Raw genomic sequence first — 23,203 nt, 5'->3', positions numbered from 1 at the left:
ATGATTCGGAGCCGATGCATATAGTGCTATAAGTTCGGGGTGCCGCACTTGTGAAAGTGTACGGACTTCTCACACCATATTAAAGGGTACTGAAGCCCCTGGCGTACTTGTCGTACCATAGTGTACGGGTGCAACATGTCATTAATGAACATATATAAAATAGAGTAATGCAAAAAATAGACAAAAAGCTAAGCATTGTTTATAGAGAGGCTATTTATCAAAGCCGAACGATACAAATAGTGCGATAAGCAAAAGATATTGGACTATTCAGTATGTCCTAACCAGGGGCAGGCCGCGGAATTGTATTTAAAGCAGGTATACCGCTCGTAACAGAGACCACCTGGGTGTTCCATAATGCAGCATGGCTTGTCTGCCTCCCTGGATCTTGCATCGTTTGTGTGGCAGTCGAGTTGTCGAACAGGTCGTCCAAAGTATGGAGTCCTGAAAGTAAGAAAAAATTAAAAAAGAATCCGGCAGCCCCTAGTACGTTTTAAGCCGTATGTTGGGCGTGCCGTTTATTGTGCCCCTTCCCCTGTGCCCATGGTATTTCAAGGGCGTAGTTGTGTACGCGGAGTACTGGTTTCGCTAGGTCGCGAAAGCTGGGGTTGGGGCCGCATTGCTACGCTTGCTCAGAGTGTTCCAGGCGGTCCTGCTGTAGGTTACTCCGGGTGCGCTTGGCAGTGTCTAGCTTTTTAATGGCCGGACTGGGGAATTGCCTAAGAAGGCTACTTTGTACCTCCACTGCAAGAGCCGTCGTATGCTCCTCCGAACGGAGGGAGCGTTCGGTGTTTCCGTTGACCGTGATTAGTCCTCGAGGGCCTGGCATCTTGAGTTTGAGGTATGCGCAGTGCGGCACCGCATTGAATTTTGCGAATGCGGTTCGTCCGAGCAGGGCGTGATAGCCACTGCGAAACAGGACTATATCGAAGATTAACTCTTCGCTTTGGAAATTATCCGGGGATCCGAAGACCACGTCAAGTGTTACTGAGCCTGTACAGTTGGCTTCTACACCTGGTATAACACCTTTAAAGGTCGTTCTTGTGGGTTTGATCCTTGAGGGGTCTATGCCCATTTTCCGCACTGTATCCTGATAAAGCAGGTTCAGGCTACTGCCGCCGTCCATGAGGACTCTTGTGAGGTGAAATCCATCGATGATTGGGTCAATAACCAATGCGGCGAAGCCGCCATGACGGATGCTAGTGGGATGGTCCCTTCGGTCAAAAGTGATCGGGCAGGAGGACCATGGGTTGAATTTTGGGGCGACTGGCTCCATCGCGTATACGTCCCGCAGCGCACGCTTCCGCTCCCGCTTGGGAATGTGGGTTGCGTATATCATGTTCACCATCCGCACTTGTGGGGGAAAGCCCTTCTGTCCATTGTTGTTCGGCGGCTTGGGCTCCTCGTCGTCGCTGTGCAACCCCTTGTCTCTGTTTTCGGCTCTTAATTTGCCTGCCTGCTTGAACACCCAACAATCCCTATTAGTGTGATTGGCTGGCTTTTCAGGGGTGCCATGTATCTGGCACAAGCGATCGAGTATTCGGTCCAAACTGGACGGGCCCTGAGTATTCTTTTTGAATGGCTTTTTCCGCTGACCGAATTTATAGCCTCTGAATCCGGCATTGACTGCCATCTCTTCATTGCTGTCGCTGTTAACGCGGCGTTTTTGTTTGTTCCGATGTGTCCTGCCGCTTTTGTCCTTGGTGTCCGAATTACCAGGGTTCTTTGATAAGTTGTTACTGCGGGCTAGCCAGCTGTCTTCTCCCGCGCAAAAGCGGGTCATGAGTGTCGTGAGGGCTGCCATGGACTTCGGCTTTTCCTGTCCCAGGTGCCTGGCAAGCCATTCATCGCGGATATTATGTTTGAAGGCTGCTAGGGCCTCTGCATCCGGACAGTCGACTATCTGGTTTTTCTTTGTTAGGAACCGTGTCCAGAATTGTCTGGCTGATTCTTCTGGCTGCTGAATTATGTGACTTAAGTCATCGGCATCCGGCGCTCGCACGTAAGTGCCCTGGAAGTTATCGAGGAATGCGGCTTCCAGGTCCTCCCAAGAACCGATTGAGTCTGCTGGCAAGCTATTAAGCCAATGCCGGGCTGGTCCTTTAATTTTGAGCGGGAGGTACTTGATGGCGTGTAGATCATCGCCGCGTGCCATGTGGATGTGAAGGAGATAGTCCTCAATCCATACCGCCGGGTCTGTGGTGCCATCGTATGATTCGATGTTTACGGGTTTGAAGCCCTCTGGGATTTAATGATCCATTACTTCATTCGTGAAGCATAGCGGGTGTGCGGCGCCTCTGTACTGGGCTATATCACGACGCAGCTCGGAAGAGCTATGTCTGTTGTGTTCGGCCCGGCCGGATTTGTTGTGTCCGGAGTGAAGATCATTGTCACATGCCGTAGGGCGCCTGCGCGATCCGTAGATCGATCTTGTCTGTCTTGCCATATCCTCCAGTATGTCTCGCAGGTCGGGCGCATTTTCTCGTGCCTTAGTTGTGCGGCGTCGGGGCATGGCTTGGTTGGAGGGCTGAGCGGCCTCTTTGTCACGGCCACGGGGTGGCCGGTCTGCCATGTCATGCGCTGGTGATGTAGGTGCTTCCTCCTCTGATCGGGGTAGCGGCCTGCGCTTCGGGTAGCTCTTGGAGGGGCGTTCGAGTTCATACTCTTCGGCCGCAAGGACTTCAGTCCATCTGTCAGCTAGCAAATCTTGGGCAGCTTTAAGCTATTGCTGCTTTTTCTTGAGGCTGCTTGCCGTGGCTAAAAGCCTGCGTTTAAAACACTCTTGTTCGGCAGGGTTTGATGGTATGACGAATTCGTCGTCATCGAGGCTTGCCTCGTCTTCGGAGGGAGGCGTATAGTTATCGTCCTCGACCTCTCGGTCTGCCGCTCTCTCATGAGGGCTGGCTTCTCCATCTTCCTGTGCCGAATCTTGCTGAGGTGGGTGTTCTTCGGCACTGTCCGGGGTAGTATTATCTCCCGTGCCGGAATCACCATTTTTGCTTTGGCGGGATTTAGAGCGGCGCCGCTGACGCCGGCACTTTGGCTGTTTCTCGGGGGCGTCATCCCCCACTGTTCCATCGCCATCTCCATCTTTTGGAGTATCCACCATGTATATGTCGTATGACGAGGTGGTTTTCCAGCGCCCTACAGGTGCTGGTTCCTGTTCGTCTCCTATATCGTCGTCCATGCCGTCGATGTCTTCGGAACCGAAGTCAAGTATGTCAGTTAAATCATCGATAGTGGCTACAAAATGGGTGGTGGGTGGGTTTTGAATTTCCTCACCGTCTGTATCCCACCCTTGCTGACTGTAGTCCGGCCAGGGCTCTCCTGATAGGGAGAGAGACTTAAGAGAATTCAGGATGTCGCCAAAAGGTGAATGCTGAAAGGTGACCGCTGCGGTGAACTCCATTACCGGCGCCCACTCAGATTCGATTGGCAGGGGCGCGGGGGGCTCGGAGTTCGGAGAGGAATCCGGCTCCTCGGAGTCACGGGCCATGCAGAGTGCGGGGCTGGAGTTCGGCTCGATCGCCTCTGAGATCGCAGCCCTGAGGCAGTGTCCAACCGCTGATCCTCGATCGGTGCAGTAGGTTCCGAATCAATGGTCGAAACCGATGCGTGTGCGGCCTCCAAGGCGCTGTTCGGCGGCAGAGCTATATCATGCCCATCGAGACAGTGCGGCACGCTTGGCTGTGGCTCGAATCCGTTGAAGATCAAGTCTCCGCAGATGTCAGCTGTGTAGTTTAGGCTTCCAAACCTGACCTGATGGCCAGGGGCGTAGCTTCTGATCTGCTCAAGGTGGCCAAGCGAATTGGCCCGCAGTGCGAAGCCGCCGAAGACGAAGATCTGTCCGGGGAGGAAAGTCTCAACCTGGACCGCATCGTTGTTGATGATCGAAGGAGCCATCGGGCCTAAAGGCGACGACACAGAGGAACTCTCAATGAAAGCACCAATGTCGGTGTCAAAACCGGCGGATCTCGGGTAGGGGGTCCCGAACTGTGCGTCTAGGCCGGATGGTAACAGGAGACAGGGGACACTTTGTTTTACCCAGGTTCGGGCCCTCTCGATGGAGGTACAACCCTACTCCTGCTTGATTAATATTGATGATATGGGTAGTACAAGAGTAGATCTACCACGAGATCAAGGAGGCTAAACCCTAGAAGCTAGCCTATGGTATGATTGTTGTGTATGGAGTTGATCCTCTACGGACTACAACCCTCCGGTTTATATAGACACCGGATAGGGTTAGGGTTACACAGAGTCGGTTACAATGGTAGGAGATCTTGAATATCGCATCGCCAAGCTTGCCTACCACGCCAAGGAAAGTCCCATCCGGACACGGGACGAAGTCTTCAATCTTATATCTTCATAGTCCAGGAGTCCGGCTGAAGGTATAGTCTGGCTATCCGAACACCCCCTAATCCAGGACTCCCTCATGCGCCATTACTATGTCAAACTTAGTAATGGCGCACCTATACAAAGTGCACCATTACTAACTTTCACCAAGGTTTGACCAAGTCATACACATAGTAATGGCGCACTTTGTGAAGGTGCGCCATTACTAACTTTCTTTGCACCCCCCCCCCCCGGTGGACCACCTTTTCAGTTTTAAAAAATGAAAGAAAATGATGGAAATGCCAAAAATATAAAAGAAAATAAGTTTCCCATGTGATATGAGGTCTAGTTGTTGGGAAAATTTACAAATATGAATTTCGACTTTATTTGCAAAATCTCTCTGGAATTTAGTAAAATGGGCATAACTTTTGCATACGAACTCGGATTAAAAAGTTTTTATATGAAAAATCATCTACTCGAAAAGCTACATCCGAATTCAACCGAGGGAACCTTGTTGAAGATTTTCAAAATCCCCAAAAACCTAACAGAACGAAAGATACGGGGCTTTTAAGATCTAGAGGGGGGGGAATGGAAAAAAGTTTCAAACTTAGTAATGGCGCACCATTTGCTAGGTGCGCCACTAGTAACAGAAAAAAATTGGTTTTGAATTTTTTTTGGATTTTTTTCAAAATATGATACGTAATATGACCAGGAAGTTTGAAATATTTTTTAAAAAAATTCATCAGACTCGTGAACATGAACAAAGTCCTAGACATCAACAAGGTTTAATAGGATTCATATGATAGATATATCAACAATTGCCTATTAAGTGAGGTGGTGATGGGGTTGGATAGAACTGCGAAGTTAAGCATGCTCGGGCTAGAGTAGTGTGAGGATGGGTGACCTTCCGGGAAGTTTGACCATGAAGTGCGATTTGACTTGAGATTAAGCATATTGACCCGAGATTAAGCCATAGTGACCCGAGATTAAGGAAAAAATGAAAAAAATTCAAAAAAATTCAAAAAAAAATTCTCAAAAAAATTGGAAAAAATTTCTTAGTAATGACGCACTTCTATGTGGTGCGCCATTACTAAGTCAGATAGTAATGGCGCACTTCTAGGCATAGTAATGGCGCAGGTGCGCCATTACTATTTGTTACTAGTGGCGTGGTAATAGTGGCGCACCTATAGTATGCCATTAATGGCAAAAATAGGTGCGCAACTAACAAGCCTTTTTCTAGTAGTGTCAATAAGGTAGTCCACATCATCCATTCTAGTCTGGGTATGCCATTCTTTTGAATTCCTTCAAACGATCAATTGTGAGTTGCCTCAGGCTGGTATGAAGAGTTCCAATGATCTACGTATCAAAAGTAATTCTTTTTGCCACTTAAGGGAATATTTCCACGAGCCACCTTCCCTAAGGTGTCCCATTATGGAATCATGGAAATTATCTCCTCGCTACTTTGAAACAATGCACCATCCTAATTAAGCATGGGATTGTTGCCTACCAAATTGAACCTCCGTCATCTATTCCTTCCATCCCTCCTGATCAGCGTCTTGTGTCTCAACTCGAGAGATGTTTCAATGTCTCACTCCATGAGTTGATCTTGAGTGCTCGATCTTTGAGGAGATCGAACCCTGTAGAGTTTCCTTTCTGTCGTATCGTGTTGGATGAAGTTCTCGAAGCAAAGATGCAAAGATCAACATGATGCGATGAATCAACGTCCCCAAGAAATGTAATGGATCATGAAGACTATGTCAGTTCCATGTCCCCTCTGTCTTCTTACCTCACGTCTTGAATCTTGGGACGAGACTCTTGTTTAGTGGGGGTGAGTTGTCACATCCCTAGTTCTGGCAGTGTTTAGTGCTAGCATCTTGTGTTGCATCATGTTTAAGTTTCAATTAAACTTGAAATGGGGAGTGACTAAACCCTATCACCAAACATAATTCAAATAAGTTCAACTACAAACATTTTCAATGAAACCAAGATGCCCTTTAAAAATGTTCATGATCTAGTGAGAAAGGTGAAAACCTTATCCAGTGGTGATGCATATTTTTCATTGGCATTTTTGGTCTTTGAATTAAGTCACTAAGTATTCTAATTGGGGCTATAAATTTATATAAATAATTACCTAGCCCCAATAATTCGGAAACTTTGTGTGGGGCCCTGGAATAATTATTTCAGCATCCACAAAAGATTTCAGCATTAAAAAAATTGATTTGGTCTAGTAACCAAATTCAAACAAACATGCAAAATAGAAAATAGAAACAAAAGAGAAAAACAGAGAAGGGAGAGGAAACTTACCTGTAGCTTACCTGGCAGCCCACTTACCTCGGCCCAGTTCCTGTGCAGCCCAGCCACCTCCCCTGCCAGTTGTCTTCCTCCTCTCCCCAGATGGCAGAGGGGAAGCAGTGCACGGCGCTCGCACGCGGGGGCATGTAGCTGCTTGCCTGGCCCCTTCCTGGCCAGCGCGATGCTAGGATTGTCTCCCCGTGGTCGAGCGCTACCGTCGCCGCCGCTCCCCGCTTGCGCAGCCACCGCCATCCGCTTGCCCTGTGGCCGTGACCCCTAGCTCCGCCTAGGTCCCAAGAACCTCCTCGCCGACGTACTCAAGCCCGAACGACCCCGAGAAGACGTCGCGACCTTTCTTCTCCGACTACGGTCGCCAGATGCCGTCGCCGATTCGCCGTCTCCGACGCGTCCCCGAGCCCGCTGAGACCGCCTCCGTCTTTGCTGTGAGTGTTGATAACCCACAAGTATAGGGGATCGCAACAGTTTTCGGTAAGTAAGAGTGTCGAACCCAACGAGGAGCTAAAGGTAGAACAAATATTCCCTCAAGTTCTATCGACCACCGATACAACTCTACGCACGCTTGTTGTTCGCTTTACCTAGAACAAGTATGAAACTACAAGTACTTTGTAGGTGTTGTTGGATAGGTTTGCAAGGTAATAAAGAGCAAGTAAATAAAAAGTAGGGTTTGTTTAGATAAATAAACAATAAAGTAAATATAGCGAGTGTGGAAAAGTGGTGGTAGGAGTTGCGGAATTGCCCCTAAGAAATTGACTACTTTACTAGACCGATAGCTAGCATGTCATCCCTGACTTGGAATTCTATGCACTTATGATTGGAACTATTAGCAAGCATCCACAACTACTAACGTTCATTAAGGTAAAACCCAACCATAGCATTAAGATATATTGGTCCCCCTTCAATCATGTATGCATCAATTTCTATGCTAGGTTGAAGCTTCTGTCACTCTTGCCCTCCAATACATAGTCCTATCAACATACAACTAACCCTATGGTGTGATCCACGCGCGCTCTCATATGATGGGCACCAAAGGACAGCAACATAACCGCAAGAAAATTAAATCAATCATAGCAATTCATCAACCACCAATAGGACAACGAAAATATACTCAGACATCATAGGGTGGCAACACATCATTGGATAATAATATGAAGCATAAAGCACCATGTTCAAGTAGAGGGTACAGTGGGTTGCGGGAGAGTGGACCACTGTAGATAGAGGGGGGAAGGTGATGGAGATGTTGGTGAAGATGGCGGAGGTGTTGGAGTAGATCGCGGTGATGATGATGATGGCCACGACAGCGTTCCGGCGCCACCGGAAGAGAAGGGGAGAGGGGGGCCCTTCGTCTTCTTCTTCCTTGGACTCCACCCTAGATGGGAAAAGGGTTTCCCCTCTAGTCCTTGGCCTCCATGGCATGGGATGGGCGAGAGCCCCTCCGAGATTGGATCTGTCTCTCTGTCTCTCTCTGTTTCTGCGTTCCCAGATTTTTTCCCTTTCACCATTTCTTATATTCCCGGAGATCCGTAACTCTGATTGGGCTGAAATTTTAACACGATCTCTATCCGGAAATTAGCTTTCTTGCGGAGAAAGAAGGGCTCCAACCGCCTTACAGGGTGGCCACGAGGGTCAGGGGCGCGCCTGACACCCTGGGGCGCGCCCCCCTACCTCATGGGCCCCTCGAGCATCGTCTCGCGTGGATTCTTCTTCCCAAAAATCATATATATTCCAAAAAAAATCTCTGTCAGTTTTTATTCCGTTTGGACTCCGTTTGATATGGATATTCTGCGAAACAAAAAACATGCAACAAACAGGAACTGGCACTGGGCACTGGATCAATATGTTAGTCCCAAAAATAGTATAAAAAGTTGCCAAATGTATATGAAAGTTTTAGAATATTGGCATGGAACAATAAAAAATTATAGATACGACGGAGACGTATCAGCATCCCCAAGCTTAATTCCTGCTCATCCTCGAGTAGGTAAATGATAAAAAGGATAATTTTTTATGTGGAATGCTACCTAGCATAATCTTGATCATATGTCTAATCATGGCATGAATATTAAGATACGAGTGATTCAAAGCAATAATATATCCTTTGACATAAAGACAATAATATTTCAAGCATACCAACCAAGCAATTATGTCTTATTGAAATAACATAGCCAAAGAAAGCTCATCCCTACAAAATCATATAGTCTGACTATGCTCCATCTTCACCACACAAAGCATTCACATCATGCACAACCCCAATGACAAGCCAAGCAATTGTTTCATACTTTTGATGTTCTCAAACCTTTTCAACTTTCACGCAATACATGAGCGTGAGCCATGGACATAGCACTATAGGTGGAATAGAATATCATGGTGGGGGTTATGTGGAGAAGACAAAAAGGGAGAAAGTCTCACATCAACTAGGCGTATTAACGGGCTATGGAGATGCCCATCAATAGATATCAATGTGAGGAGTAGGGATTGCCATGCAACGGATGCACTAGATCTATAAGTATATGAAAGCTCAAACTGAAACTAAGTGGGTGTGCATCCAACTTGCTTGCTCATGAAGACCTAGGGCATTTGAGGAAGCCAATCGTTGGAATATATAAGCCAAGTTCTATAATGAAAATTCCCACTAGTATATGAAAGTGATAACTCAAGAGACTCTCTATATGAAGAACATGGTGCTACTTTGAAGCACAAGTGTGGTAAAAGGATAGTAACATTGCCCCTTCTCTCTTTTCTCTCATTTTTTGTTTTCTTTTTGTTTTCTTTTTTTTTGGGCCTTCTCTTTTTTTGGCCTTTCTCTTTTTTATATAATTTGTTTCGTCCGGAGTCTCATCCCGACTTGTGGGGGAATCATAGTCTCCATCATCCTTTCCTCACTGGGGCAATGCTCTAATAATGATGATCATCACACTTTTATTTACTTACAACTCGATATTACAACTCGATATCTAGAACAAAGATATGACTCTATATGAATGCCTCCGGCAGTGTACCGGGATGTGCAATGATCTAGCGTAGCAATGACATCAAAAAATGGACAATCCATGAAAACATCATGCTAGCTATCTTACTATCATGCAAAGCAATATGACAATAAATGCTCAAGTCATGTATATGATGATGATGGAAGTTGCATGGCAATATATCTCGGAATGGCTATGGAAATGCCATGATAGGTTGGTATGGTGGCTGTTTTGAGGAAGATATAAGGAAGTTTATGTGTGATAGAGCGTATCGTATCACGGGGTTTGGATGCACCAGCGAATTTTGCGCCAACTCTCAATGTGAGAAAGGGCAATGCACGGTACCGAAGAGGCTAGCAAGGATGGAAGGGTGAGAGCGCGTATAATCCATGGACTCAACATTAGTAATAAAGAACTCACATACTTATTACAAAAATCTATTAGTCATCGAAACAAAGTACCACGCGCATGCTCCTAGGGAGATAGATTGGTAGGAAAAGACCATCGCTCGTCCCCGACCGCCACTCATAAGGAAGACAATCAATAAACTCCTCATGCTCCGACTTCGTTACATAACGGTTCACCATACGTGCATGCTACGGGACTTGCAAACCTCAACACAAGTATTTATCAATTTCACAACTACTCAACTAGCACGACTCTAATATCACCATCTTTATATCGCAAAACTATTGCAAGGAATCAAACATATCATATTCAGCGATCTACAAGTTTATGTAGGATTTTATGACTAACCATGTGAGTGACCAGTTCCTGTCATCTCTCTAAATAGATATAAGTGAAGCACGAGAGTTTAATTCTTTCTACAAAAGATATGCCCATGCTCTAACAAATATAAGTGAAGCAAAAGAGCATTCTACAAATGGCGGTTGTCTAAGTGAAGAGAAACAGGCAATCCAAACTTCAAATGATATAAGTGAAGCACATGAAGCATTCTATAAAGCCATACTCAAAAGATATAAGTGAAGTGCAATGAGCATTCTATAAATCAACCAAGGACTATCTCATACCAGCATGGTGCATAAAAATAAAAATAAAAACCTAAATGCAAAAGACGCTCCAAGACTTGCACATATCGCATGAACAAAACAAATCCGAAAACATACCGATATTTGTTGAAGAAAGAGGGGATGCCTCCCCAGCATCCCCAAGATTAGATGCTTCAGTCTCCTTGAATATTTACTTGGGGTTCCTCAGTCATCCCGAAGCTTGAGGTCTTGCCTCTCTTCCTTCTTCTCACATCGAAACCTTCTCGATCATCGAACACTTCATCCACACAAAACATCAACAGAAAACTCGGTAAGACCCGTTAGTATAATAAAGCAAATCACTACCCTAGGTACTATTGCAAACCAATTCATATTTTGTTTTTGCATTGTTTCTACTGTAATATAACTTTTTCATGGCTTAATCCACTGATATAAATTGATAGTTTCATCAAAACAAGCAAACTATGCATCAAGAACAGAATCTGTCTAAAACAGAACTGTCTGTAGCAATCTGAACATTCACCATACTTATGATACTTGAAAAATTCTACAAAACTTATCAAAAAATAAAAAATTTGTACAGCAAGACAGTCCAAAAAGAATCAGAACCATTTGACCTTCCAGCTAAAAATGTAAAATCGCGCACTACAGCCAAAGTTTCTGTCCTGCACCGTACAAACCATCAAGCAAATGTAAACATCCTAAAGGCAAACCTTGGCACATTATTTTTATTTCTAAACTTTATAAAAGAATACAATATAAATAAATGACTCCCTAAAACTTCCAGGTTGTCTCCCTGGCAGCGCTTTCTTTAAAGCCATTAAGCTAGGCATATAGTGCTCAAGTAGTGAATCCACCCGGATCCCAAGGTATATCAAAGCCAATTTGAATCAACAATGATTTGTAATTTAGTAGTGAGCACAAAGTAACATATATCATGTAATGACGAAGTCTAACTCTCTTCCTATGCATCGACATGTCATAAAATGTAGCGACCCGACCCGAATGGATCAAGTCTACTGTGCTCGGGTGTCATCCCTGGATCAGTAATGCTGACACCACACAGTACATCGAAGGATTTATAGCAGAGTGGCAATCACACACTTATTACATCGTTGTCTCAAAGAGAACTTATTACAATAAAAATGGCTTAAGGCCATCTAATGTCGATAACAGCGGAAGACTCGGAAGATAAATGGGTCCATCAACTCCAACGGCATCACTGAGTATAGAACCACGACCTAAAAGCACCTTACTCGTCGTCTAAAAAGTCTGCAACATGAAAGTTGCAGCCCGAAAACGGGTCAGCACATGGAATATGCTGGCAATGTAACACATAGAGAGTAATGGAATGAAACAGCTATACTACATGCATATATGGCTGGTGGAAAGCTCTATGGTTACAGTTTTGCGTAAAGCTAGTTTTTTCCCTACTGCAAAGGAATAAATTTATTTAACTATCATGGTGGTTGTGAAACATCGAGAATGGTTGACAGCATTCCGATCCCAATTAAGTGAACAATTAAAACCCAACAACATTAATTAGAAGTAACATGATGAGATTCACATGATATTCAAGTACTAGATACTCAAGTTGTCCATAACCGGGGACACGGCTAATCATGATTAGTTTGTACACTCTGCAGAGGTTTGCGCACTTTTCCCCACAAGACTCGAACGCCTCCGTTTGGTTTCTCGCACTACAGGGTGTTTGAGAAGACGGATGACCGAGACACAGTCTTTCAGAAGCGCTAGCACCTTACATGTGGGGTAGACCGTACCACCTACAACCCCTACATCTGCTAGTCCACCCCATAAGAGTTCGCACAACTTAGTCAACTATGCCAGAGCCCATAATGGCTTGTGGCTGCACACGGAAGTTTCTAGCATGAAAGATCTTATGATCCCTTTGAGCCTGGGTGGCGGTCCGGAAAAAAAACAGGCAAGTCCTGATAGACATCAGGTGCCTCAATCCACCCAGATGTGTGTTTAAGTTGCCACCTTAGATAAACCATTAAAATTATCAACTCACATCTGTCATGGACATCACTCAACCAATCCACGTCTACTAGCATAGCATGGCAATAAGCAAACGTAGAAGTAACTCCCAAAGGTTTCATAATAATACAGGTGATAGGTACTAGCTCATCTACTTCCCATCCCACAGTTTAATTAGATCCTAATCATGCAATGTGAGAGGATTGATCTAATGCAATAAAACATGGGTTGTAGAAAAGGTATGATCAAAGTGTTACTTGCCTTGCTGATGATCCGCGAGACCTAGGGTTTCGAAGTAACAAGCGGCGCAATCCGGGTGATCTATCGCAGACAAACAACAAGCACACAATAAGTACTCATCTAATGCACAGGTAAAACTCGAACAAGAGAACGAACCAGAAAGTTCAACTTAAGAACTCCGGTTGCAAAGAAAGAACGAACCGAACAAAGAAACGGAAAACAAACGGCGGAAGAAAACAACTCGGTTCTAGCAAGTTGAAACTAGGTCAAATTTTACCGGGGCAAAAACTTGTTTAAGTTGATTAGACGGAACGGCGGTTTCGAAACGAAACTCCAGGCGCTTGAATCACCTGATTCCGATAAACGAGCGAGAAGAAAGACTAGAACGAAGATCGGATCTGAGATCACGATCGCGGAATAAATCCGACGAAAAGAAAACGAAGAACGGTTAAACGAACGGGCGTCGTTAACCTAGAAGAATCCGGTGATCACGTTCGTTAGGACGAACGGTCCGGCAAACGGTCCAAAGGCAACTAAATCGAAAAAGAAAACGAATCCGATCTAGGGTTTCGGAGAAGAAAACCGAAACGAAAAACCAATCTAGAAAACGAATCAGAAGAGAAGAAAAGAATCGGAACGATTAGAAGAAAACAATGTGAGGAAAAGAGACGCGGGGCAACCTCCGGCGAGGTCTCCGGCGAGGGGCTCCGGCGGCGTGGCGTAGGGCGGCGGCGGCATGGGCAAGGTGCGGCGGCGCGGGTGTGGGGTGGCGCGGCGGCGGTGTAGGGCGCGGGGTGGGGTGCGGTGGAGGGCTTGGGGCTTGATTTGATGGGTTTAGAGGGGGGGTGTTGGGGTATTTATATTGGGGAGGGGAGGAGAAAACTTGGGGTAGGGGGCAAGGAATTAGAATAGGAATAGGAAAGAAGAGAGGAAACGGAGTAGGACTAAAGTCCTACTAAGAATCAAAAAGGGGAGGAGGCGGCTCCTGCCTCTGGCGCCTGGCGCGCGCGATGGCCTGGCGCGGCCGGCTGCCTGCGCTGGGGAGGCGGTGGCTGGTCTGGGCCTTGGCCCGGCTGGCCTGCTGGATTTTTTTTAAACGGTTTCGCGCGCAGAAAAACAGAAAAGAAAACCTAAACGGGCTCCAAAATTTCTAAAGTAAATTTTCCCCGACTCCTAAAAATGAGCCGAACAAAATGAACTTTACTCCGGACCTAGAATGCAATTTTCAAAAACGCGCATTTTTTCCTATCCAAATAAAATGCGAATAAACACCGGAAAACAAAATTTGATTTATCCATTAGATCTTCATTTTTCCTAAATTTTGGGAAAGTCATATTATTCCCTCTCTCATTTTTGATATAGGAAAATAATTGAAGATGAAATATATAAATCAAATGATCCTCTTTTTTCCAATTCGAGAAAACTCTCAAATATGAAAATAACGAAATCTCCAACTCTCTCCGTGGGTCCTTGAGTTGCGTGAAATTTCTAGGATCAACCAAAATGCAAGAAAATATGCTATGCATGATGATCTAGTGTATAACATTCCAAATTGAAAATTTGGGATGTTACAAACCTACCCCCCTTAAGATGAATCTCGCCCTCGAGATTCGGGTTGCCTAGAAAATAGGTGAGGGTGGTCCTTGAGCAAATCTTCTTCTCTCTCCCAGGTGGCTTCATCCTCTGAGTGGTGGTTCCACTGAACTTTGCAAAACTTGATAACCTTGCTGCAGGTAACTCTGCTGGCATAATCGAGAATCTTGACTGGCTTCTCCTCATACGTTAAGTCATCCTTCAACTAAATTGCTTCAAGCGGCACGGTATCTCTTAGCGGTATCTCCGCCATCTCAGCGTGACATTTCTTCAACTGAGAAACATGGAATACATCATGAAATCCTGACAGTCCCTCTGGTAATTCCAACTTATAAGCGACTTCTCCCATACGTTGCAAGATCTTATACGGTCCAACGAAACGCGGTGCTAATTTTCCCTTAACTCCAAAGCGCTTAACTCCTCGAAGTGGGGATACTCGAAGATAAACTCTGTCTCCGGTTTCGTAAACTGTCTCCTTGCGTTTAGAATCTGCGTAGCTCTTCTGCCTGGACTGGGCTACCTTGAGCCTATCGCGAATCAACTTAACTTTCCGTTCAGACTCCTTAATCAAATCTGGTCCAAAGAATTGACGGTCTCCAACTTCGTCCCATGACAACGGTGTCCTGCACCTCCTTCCGTATAAAGCTTCGAAAGGTGCCATCTTTAAACTGGTTTGGTAACTGTTGTTATAAGAAAACTCCGCATATGGCAAGTTATCGTCCCAGCTAGATCCATAATCTAGTGCACAAGCTCTCAGCATATCTTCCAAAATCTGATTGACTCTCTCGGTCTGTCCATCTGTCTGCGGATGAAAAGCTGTGCTGAACTCTAGTCTGGTTCCTAAAGTTTCATGCAACTGATTCCAAAACTTTGAGGTAAATTGGGTTCCTCTATCTGATACGATACTCCTAGGAACTCCATGCAAACAAATGATCCTAGTCATGTATATCTTTGCCAACTTAGCACTGGTGTAAGTGGTCTTAACTGGAATGAAATGTGCTATCTTTGTCAAACGATCAACTACTACCCATATCGAGTCATAACCTGCTTTCGTCCTGGGTAGTCCTGTGATAAAATCCATGCCTATCTTATCCCACTTCCACTCGGGTATCGGCAATGGTTGTAGCAATCCTACTGGCTTCTGATGCTCTGCCTTTACTCTCTGACATACGTCACAAACTGCTACATATGCTGCAATATCCTTCTTCATTCCGGTCCACCAGAATGTTTCCTTTAAATCCAAATACATCTTGGTATTCCCTGGGTGAATCGAATACGGTGAATCATGTGCCTCTTGCAAAATTAACTTCCTGATCTCCGGGTCATTGGGCACATAAACACGGTCCTCAAACCATAAGGTATCGTGCTCATCCTCACGAAATCCCTTTGCTTTTCCTTCACTCAATTTCTCTTTTATAGCAGCAATCTCCTTTGTCAGATTTCTGAGCTTCTCTGATCTTATCCATCAATGTTGACTGAATCTCCAATGTTGCTACATAGCCTCTCGGAACTATTTCCAAACATAGCTCACGAAGGTTTTCTGCTAACTCCTTGGGTATTTTCCCCGTCATTAGAGTTTTGACATGGCTCTTACGGCTCAATGCGTCAGCTACTACATTAGCTTTTCCGGGATGGTAATGCAATCTCATGTCATAATCCTTGATGAGCTCCAACTATCTCCTTTGTCTGAGGTTCAACTCCTTCTACGTGAAAATGTACTTCAAACTCTTGTGATCCGTGTACACCTCACAATGATTTCCAATGAGGAAATGTCTCCACGTCTTCAATGCATGCACTACGGCTGCTAACTCCAAAACATGCGTGGCATAATTCAACTCATGAGGCTTCAGTTGCCGTGAAGCATACGAAACAACTCTCCCTTCCTGCATAAGCACTGCTCCAAGTCCTCGACGTGAAGCGTCGCAATACACCTCATAATCCTTGGTCTGATCTGGCAAAATCAATACTGGTGAGGTAACCAAGCGTTTCTTCAATTCCTGGAAACTAGCCTCACATTCCTCAGTCCAATTGAACTTAGTATCCTTCTTCAACAATTCAGTCATAGGCTTTGCAATCTTTGAAAAGTTCTCAATGAATCTCTGGTAGTATCCTGCGAGTCCAAGAAAACTCCGGATCTCTCCAACTGTTGTTGGTGCTTCCCATTCGGTTACGGTCTCAACCTTAGTGGGGTCAACTGCTATACCTTCTCCGGATATAACGTGTCCGAGGAATCCAACTTCCTTCAACCAAAACTCACATTTGCTGAATTTGGCATATAATTGATGTTCCCTTAGTTTCTCCAAAACCAAACGCAAATGTTCCTTATGCTCCTCTTCATTCTTTGAATAAACCAGGATGTCATCAATGAACACTACGACGAACTTATCCAAAAACTCCATAAACACTTTGTTCATCAGGTTCATAAAATAGGCAGGTGCATTAGTCAATCCAAATGACATAACGGTATACTCATATAGTCCATATCTCGTGGTGAATGCTATCTTAGGTATGTCCTGCTCCCGAATCTTCAATTGATGGTACCCTGATCACAAATCGATCTTGGAAAACACTTTAGCTCCTTGCAACCGATCAAACAGATCGTTGATCATTGGCAGTGGGTACTTATTCTTGATGGTTACTTCATTCAATCTCCGATAATCTACAACCATCCTTAATGATCCATCCTTCTTTTCCACTAGAAGTACGGGTGATCCCCAAGGCGAAGAACTTGGGCGAATGTAACCTTTATCCAATAACTCCTTAATCTGATTCTTAATTTCCACCAAATCCTTTGCTGGAATCCGGTACGGTCGCTTCGATATTGGGCCTGTACCTGGCAATAACTCAATCAAAAACTCAATGTCTCTATCCGGTGGCATGCCTGGTAATTCCTCAGGAAATACATCAGGAAAATCCTTTACCACTGGTACTTCTTCTTGCACAACTCCTGTTAGGCAGTTTACTTGTGTCCTGTTTGGCACATGCCGGGATACATGCTTGATCCTTCTTCCTTCTGGTGTGGTAAGCAAAATTGTCTTACTGGCACACTCAATATTCCCTTCATACTTTGATAACCAATCCATGCCTAATATCACATCCAATCCTTGAGATTCCAATACTATTAGGTCTGAGGGAAACACATAGTTACCAATCCTTAATGGTAACCGATCACACCATCGTCTAGCCATAAACTCCGCTCCTGGTGAGCTTACTAACATGGGTGATCTAAGGGCTTGGGTTGGCAGGTTATATTTATCCACAAATCCCCTTGATGTGTATGAATGCGATGCACCAGTGTCAAAAAGAACGAGTGCGGTAAATGACTTAACCAGAAACTTACCGATTACTGCATCAGGCTGATCTTCAACCTCCTCCACACTAATGTGGTTCACCTGCCCCCTATTGAAAGGGTTCGGCTTCTTCCCAGAGCTTCCATTGCCATTTCCATTCTGGCCTTCGGGACATTCATTAGCATAATGTCCGGTCTTGGAACACTTGAAACAGGTGACTTGACTCAGGTCTCTCTTGGTTGGGGTCGATGGGATGGTACGGTTCTGGCCATTGCTTCCTCCATTCCCATTACCATTCTTGTGGCCATTATGGTTGTGCGAACTACCTCCTCCATGGGTATGCTGAAACTGAAATCCCGGCTTAGGGGTAAAACGGTGCTTCTGCTGGGCTCCAGAGTTATTCTTCCCCTGTCCATACTTCCTCTTGCGGTTCTCAATCTGCTGTTGCTTCCCTTCAATCATGATGGCACGATCTACCAACTCCTGGTAGTTGTTGAAACTTGATACCATCAACTGCATGCTTAGCTCATCATTCAATCCTTCCAGAAACTTCTCCTGCTTAGCTGCATCCGTAGCAACGTCATCTGGGGCATAACATGCTAACTTGCTGAAGTCGTCAACGTACTGGCCAACTGTCCTTCCTCCTTGGCGTAAGTTGCGAAACTCACGCTTCTTTATGGCCATAGCTCCTGCTGAAACATGGGCAGTGCGGAAAGCTTGCTGAAACTGATCCCACGTGACAGTGTCAACTGGGTAAGTGGCTGTGAACTTCTCCCACCATGCTGCCGTGGGTCCGTCAAGCTGGTGAGCGGCAAACTTCACTTTCTCACCATCCGTGCATCCTGCAGTGGTCAACTCCCTTCCTATCTTGTGGAGCCAATCGTCTGCTACTATCGGCTCGGTGCTACTGAAAAACACCAGTGGATTTAGCCTAAGGAAACGAGCTAAGTGGTCAACAGGTGGTGGTGGTGGGTTGTTGTTGTTGTTCTGCTGGTTCTGGACTAACATCTGCATCAATTGATTCTGCTGCTGGATCAACTGAGTGAGCTCCGGTGGAAATCCATTGTCACGTCTCGGAGGCATCTGAGGGTTTAGAAAAGACGAGAATTAAGAATAGAGTGAGGTCTAAAGGGAAAACACTACCCCAATGCACATGAGCAAATGCACACAAAATCACTTCATTCAATCAAACAAGGGCTTACAATCGGTCTAAACTATCGCAAAAGTGCTCGAACTAATGTTTACATAGGGGGGAAATACTACTACTATCTGGTGGTCATCTAGAAATTTGAACCGGTGGAAGACTCCATGATATCTGCTCTAGCTTCGTCTTCAAAGTCGGGTTCACTTGGATACGAATCAGTGTCGTCGATGATGATGTAGTTGTCCGGACATGCGACGTACTCGTCTTCCTCCGTGGATGCTAACTTCCCCTTGAGTTCTTCAATCTCCTGCTTAAGATCTCCATTGTGCCTTGCTAGAGCTACGGTCTCGTCCATGTAGTCCTTGCGTGTAGACTTCAGTTCTCCTTCTAGCTCGATGATCCTTGCCTTCGCATTCTTCAACTCTATCATATCATTGCACATCTGGTTCTCGTGGCGTCGAATGTGCTGGTTTAACTCCTGGATGAAAGATGCAATGGATCTATCCTTCTTGGTGCTGACTAACTCCCATTGTTCATCTCGGCGTCCGCAAATCTAGTAGATAGTGTCCTTGAGGTCTTCTTGGTAAAGTTCTCCAATGCGTCCTATGGTGATATGAGCTGCTATGCTCTTTCCCAGACTCCAGGTTGGTGCATTGAAAACGCTATCTATAGGCTTCGTGATTGGCGCGAATGTTCTTCCCGGAACGTGAGCTTGAATCTTCCAGCGCTCCTCTTCAGGTAGAGTGGCGTTGAAGGTTCCCGTGAAGCTTGGTAATCCAATGTTCAGGTACTTGGTGACTTCCTTCAAGTGCAATCCAAAAGGTGTGCCTTCATCCGGTTGAGCGTACTTAATCTTCGCGTTCGTCATCCTAAAAGAGTAGAAAAGATGAGGAGTTAGAAAATGAGAAGAGAATAGTGATCTATGGCTTTAACTTAGTGGTCGTGTCCTACAGTCAGCGTGTGCTCTGATACCATCTCTGTAGCGACCCGACCCGAATGGATCAAGTCTATTGTGCTCGGGTGTCATCCCTGGATCAGTAATGCTGACACCACACAGTACATCGAAGGATTTATAGCAGAGTGGCAATCACACACTTATTACATCGTTGTCTCAAAGAGAACTTATTACAATAAAAATGGCTTAAGGCCATCTAATGTCGATAACAGCGGAAGACTCGGAAGATAAATGGGTCCATCAACTCCAACGGCATCACTGAGTATAGAACCACGACCTAAAAGCACCTTACTCGTCGTATGAAAAGTCTGCAACATGAAAGTTGCAGCCCGAAAATGGGTCAGCACATGGAATATGCTGGCAATGTAACACATAGAGAGTAATGGAATGAAACAGCTATACTACATGCATATATGGCTGGTGGAAAGCTCTATGGTTACAGTTTTGCGTAAAGCTAGTTTTTTCCCTACTGCAAAGGAATAAATTTATTTAACTATCATGGTAGTTGTTAAACATCGAGAATGGTTGACAGCATTCCGATCCCAATTAAGTGAACAATTAAAACCCAACAACATTAATTAGAAGTAACATGATGAGATTCACATGATATTCAAGTACTAGATACTCAAGTTGTCCATAACCGGGGACACGGCTAATCATGATTAGTTTGTACACTCTGCAGAGGTTTGCGCACTTTTCCCCACAAGACTCGATCGCCTCCGTTTGGTTTCTCGCACTACAGGGTGTTTGAGAAGACGGATGACTGAGACACAGTCTTTCAGAAGCGCTAGCACCTTACATGTGGGGTAGACCGTACCACCTACAACCCCTACAAATGCTAGTCCACCCCGTAGGAGTTCGCACAACTTAGTCAACTATGCCAGAGCCCATAATGGCTTGTGGCTGCACACGGAAGTTTCTAGCATGAAAGATCTTATGATCCCTTTGAGCCTGGGTGGCGGTCCGAAAAAAAACAGGCAAGTCCTGATAGACATCAGGTGCCTCAATCCACCCAGATGTGTGTTTAAGTTGCCACCTTAGATAAACCATTAAAATTATCAACTCACACCTGTCATGGACATCACTCACCCAATCCACGTCTACTAGCATAGCATGGCAATAAGCAAACATAGAAGTAACTCCCAAAGGTTTCATAATAATACAGGTGATAGGTACTACCTCATCTACTTCCCATCCCACAGTTTAATTAGATCCTAATCATGCAATGTGAGAGGATTGATCTAATGCAATAAAACATGGGTTGTAGAAAAGGTATGATCAAAGTGTTACTTGCCTTGCTGATGATCCGCGAGACCTAGGGTTTCGAAGTAACAAGCAGCACAATCCGGGTGATCTATCGCAGACAAACAACAAGCACACAATAAGTACTCATCTAATGCATAGGTAAAACTCGAACAAGAGAACAAACCAGAAAGTTCAACTTAAGAACTCTGGTTGCAAAGAAAGAACGAACCGAACAAAGAAACGGAAAACAAACGGCGGAAGAAAACAACTCGGTTCTAGCAAGTTGAAACTAGGTCAAATTTTACCGGGGCAAAAACTTGTTTAAGTTGATTAGACGGAACGGCGGTTTCGAAACGAAACTCCAGGCGCTTGAATCACCTGATTCTGATAAACGAGCGAGAAGAAAGACTAGAACGAAGATCGGATCTGAGATCACGATCGCGGAATAAATCTGACGAAAAGAAAACGAAGAACGGTTAAACGAACGGGCGTCGTTAACCTAGAAGAATCCGGTGATCACGTTCGTTAGGACGAACGGTCCGGCGAACGGTCCAAAGGCAACTAAATCGGAAAAGAAAACGAATCCGATCTAGGGTTTCGGAGAAGAAAACCGAAATGAAAAACCAATCTAGAAAACGAATCAGAAGAGAAGAAAAGAATCGGAACGATTAGAAGAAAACGATCCGAGGAAAAGAGACGCGGGGCAACCTCCGGCGAGGTCTCCGGCGAGGGGCTCCGGTGGCGTGGCGTAGGGCGGCGGCGGCGTGGGCAAGGTGCGGCGGCGCGGGTGTGGGGTGGCTCGGCGGCGGTGTAAGGGCGCGGGGTGGGGTGCGGTGGAGGGCTTGGGGTTTGATTTGATGGGTTTAGAGGAGGGGGGTGTTGGGGTATTTATATTGGGGAGGGGAGGAGAAAACTTGGGGTAGGGGGCAAGGAATTAGAATAGGAATAGGAAAGAAGAGAGGAAACGGAGTAGGACTAAAGTCCTACTAAGAATCAAAAAGGGGCGGCGGCGGCTCCTGCCTCTGGCGCCTGGCGCGCGCGATGGCCTGGCGTGGCCGGCTGCCTGCGCTGGGGAGGCGGTGGCTGGCCTGGGCCTTGGCCCGGCTGGCCTGCTGGATTTTTTTTAAACGGTTTCGCGCGCAGAAAAACAGAAAAGAAAATCTAAACGGGCTCCAAAATTTCTAAAGTAAATTTTCCCCGACTCCTAAAAATGAGCCGAACAAAATGAACTTTACTCCGGACCTAGAATGCAATTTTCGAAAACGCGCATTTTTCCCTATCCAAATAAAATGCGAATAAACACCGGAAAACAAAATTTGATTTATCCATTAGATCTTCATTTTTCCTAAATTTTGGGAAATTCATATTATTCCCTCTCTCATTTTTGATATAGGAAAATAATTGAAGATGAAATATATAAATCAAATGATCCTCTTTTTTCCAATTCGAGAAAACTCTCAAATATGAAAATAACGAAATCTCCAACTCTCTCCGTGGGTCCTTGAGTTGCGTGAAATTTCTAGGATCAACCAAAATGCAAGAAAATATGCTATGCATGATGATCTAGTGTATAACATTCCAAATTGAAAATTTGGGATGTTACATAAAAGAACAATTCATGCACGCATAGTAAAGGCCAATGCATAGTATAAACAGTTTCTTTCAATTTTATCGTGTTGGAGACATAGAGAGGTGGAGATATAGTTCCTCTCTCATAATAATCTCAAGTAGGAGCAGCAAAACCATGCATATTATATCTATCAAAATCATCATGTGTAACAGTAAAAGGCAACCCATCAATATAATCCTTAATAAGGGCAAACTTCTCTGATATAGTGTAGTTTGGAGAATTCAAAAAGATAATAGGACTATCATGTGTGGGTGCAATACAAACAATTTCATGTTTAACATAAGGAACTATAGCAAGTTCATTTCCATAAGCATAATTCGTATTGGCATCTTGGCCACAAGCATAGCAAGCATCATCAAAATGGGATATTTCAAAAGAATCGACGGGATCATAGCAATTGTCATAATATTCATCCTTCGGTAAGCATGAAGGGGAATTAAACAATGTATGAGTTGAAGAGTTACTCTCATTAGAAGGTGGGCACGGGTGATCA

Source organism: Triticum urartu, chromosome 3 (genome assembly GCF_003073215.2).
Source record: "Triticum urartu cultivar G1812 chromosome 3, Tu2.1, whole genome shotgun sequence".
Lineage (NCBI taxonomy): Eukaryota > Viridiplantae > Streptophyta > Magnoliopsida > Poales > Poaceae > Triticum > Triticum urartu.
The sequence above is the reverse complement of the archived record's forward strand: the minus strand, read 5'-3'. Positions refer to the sequence as shown.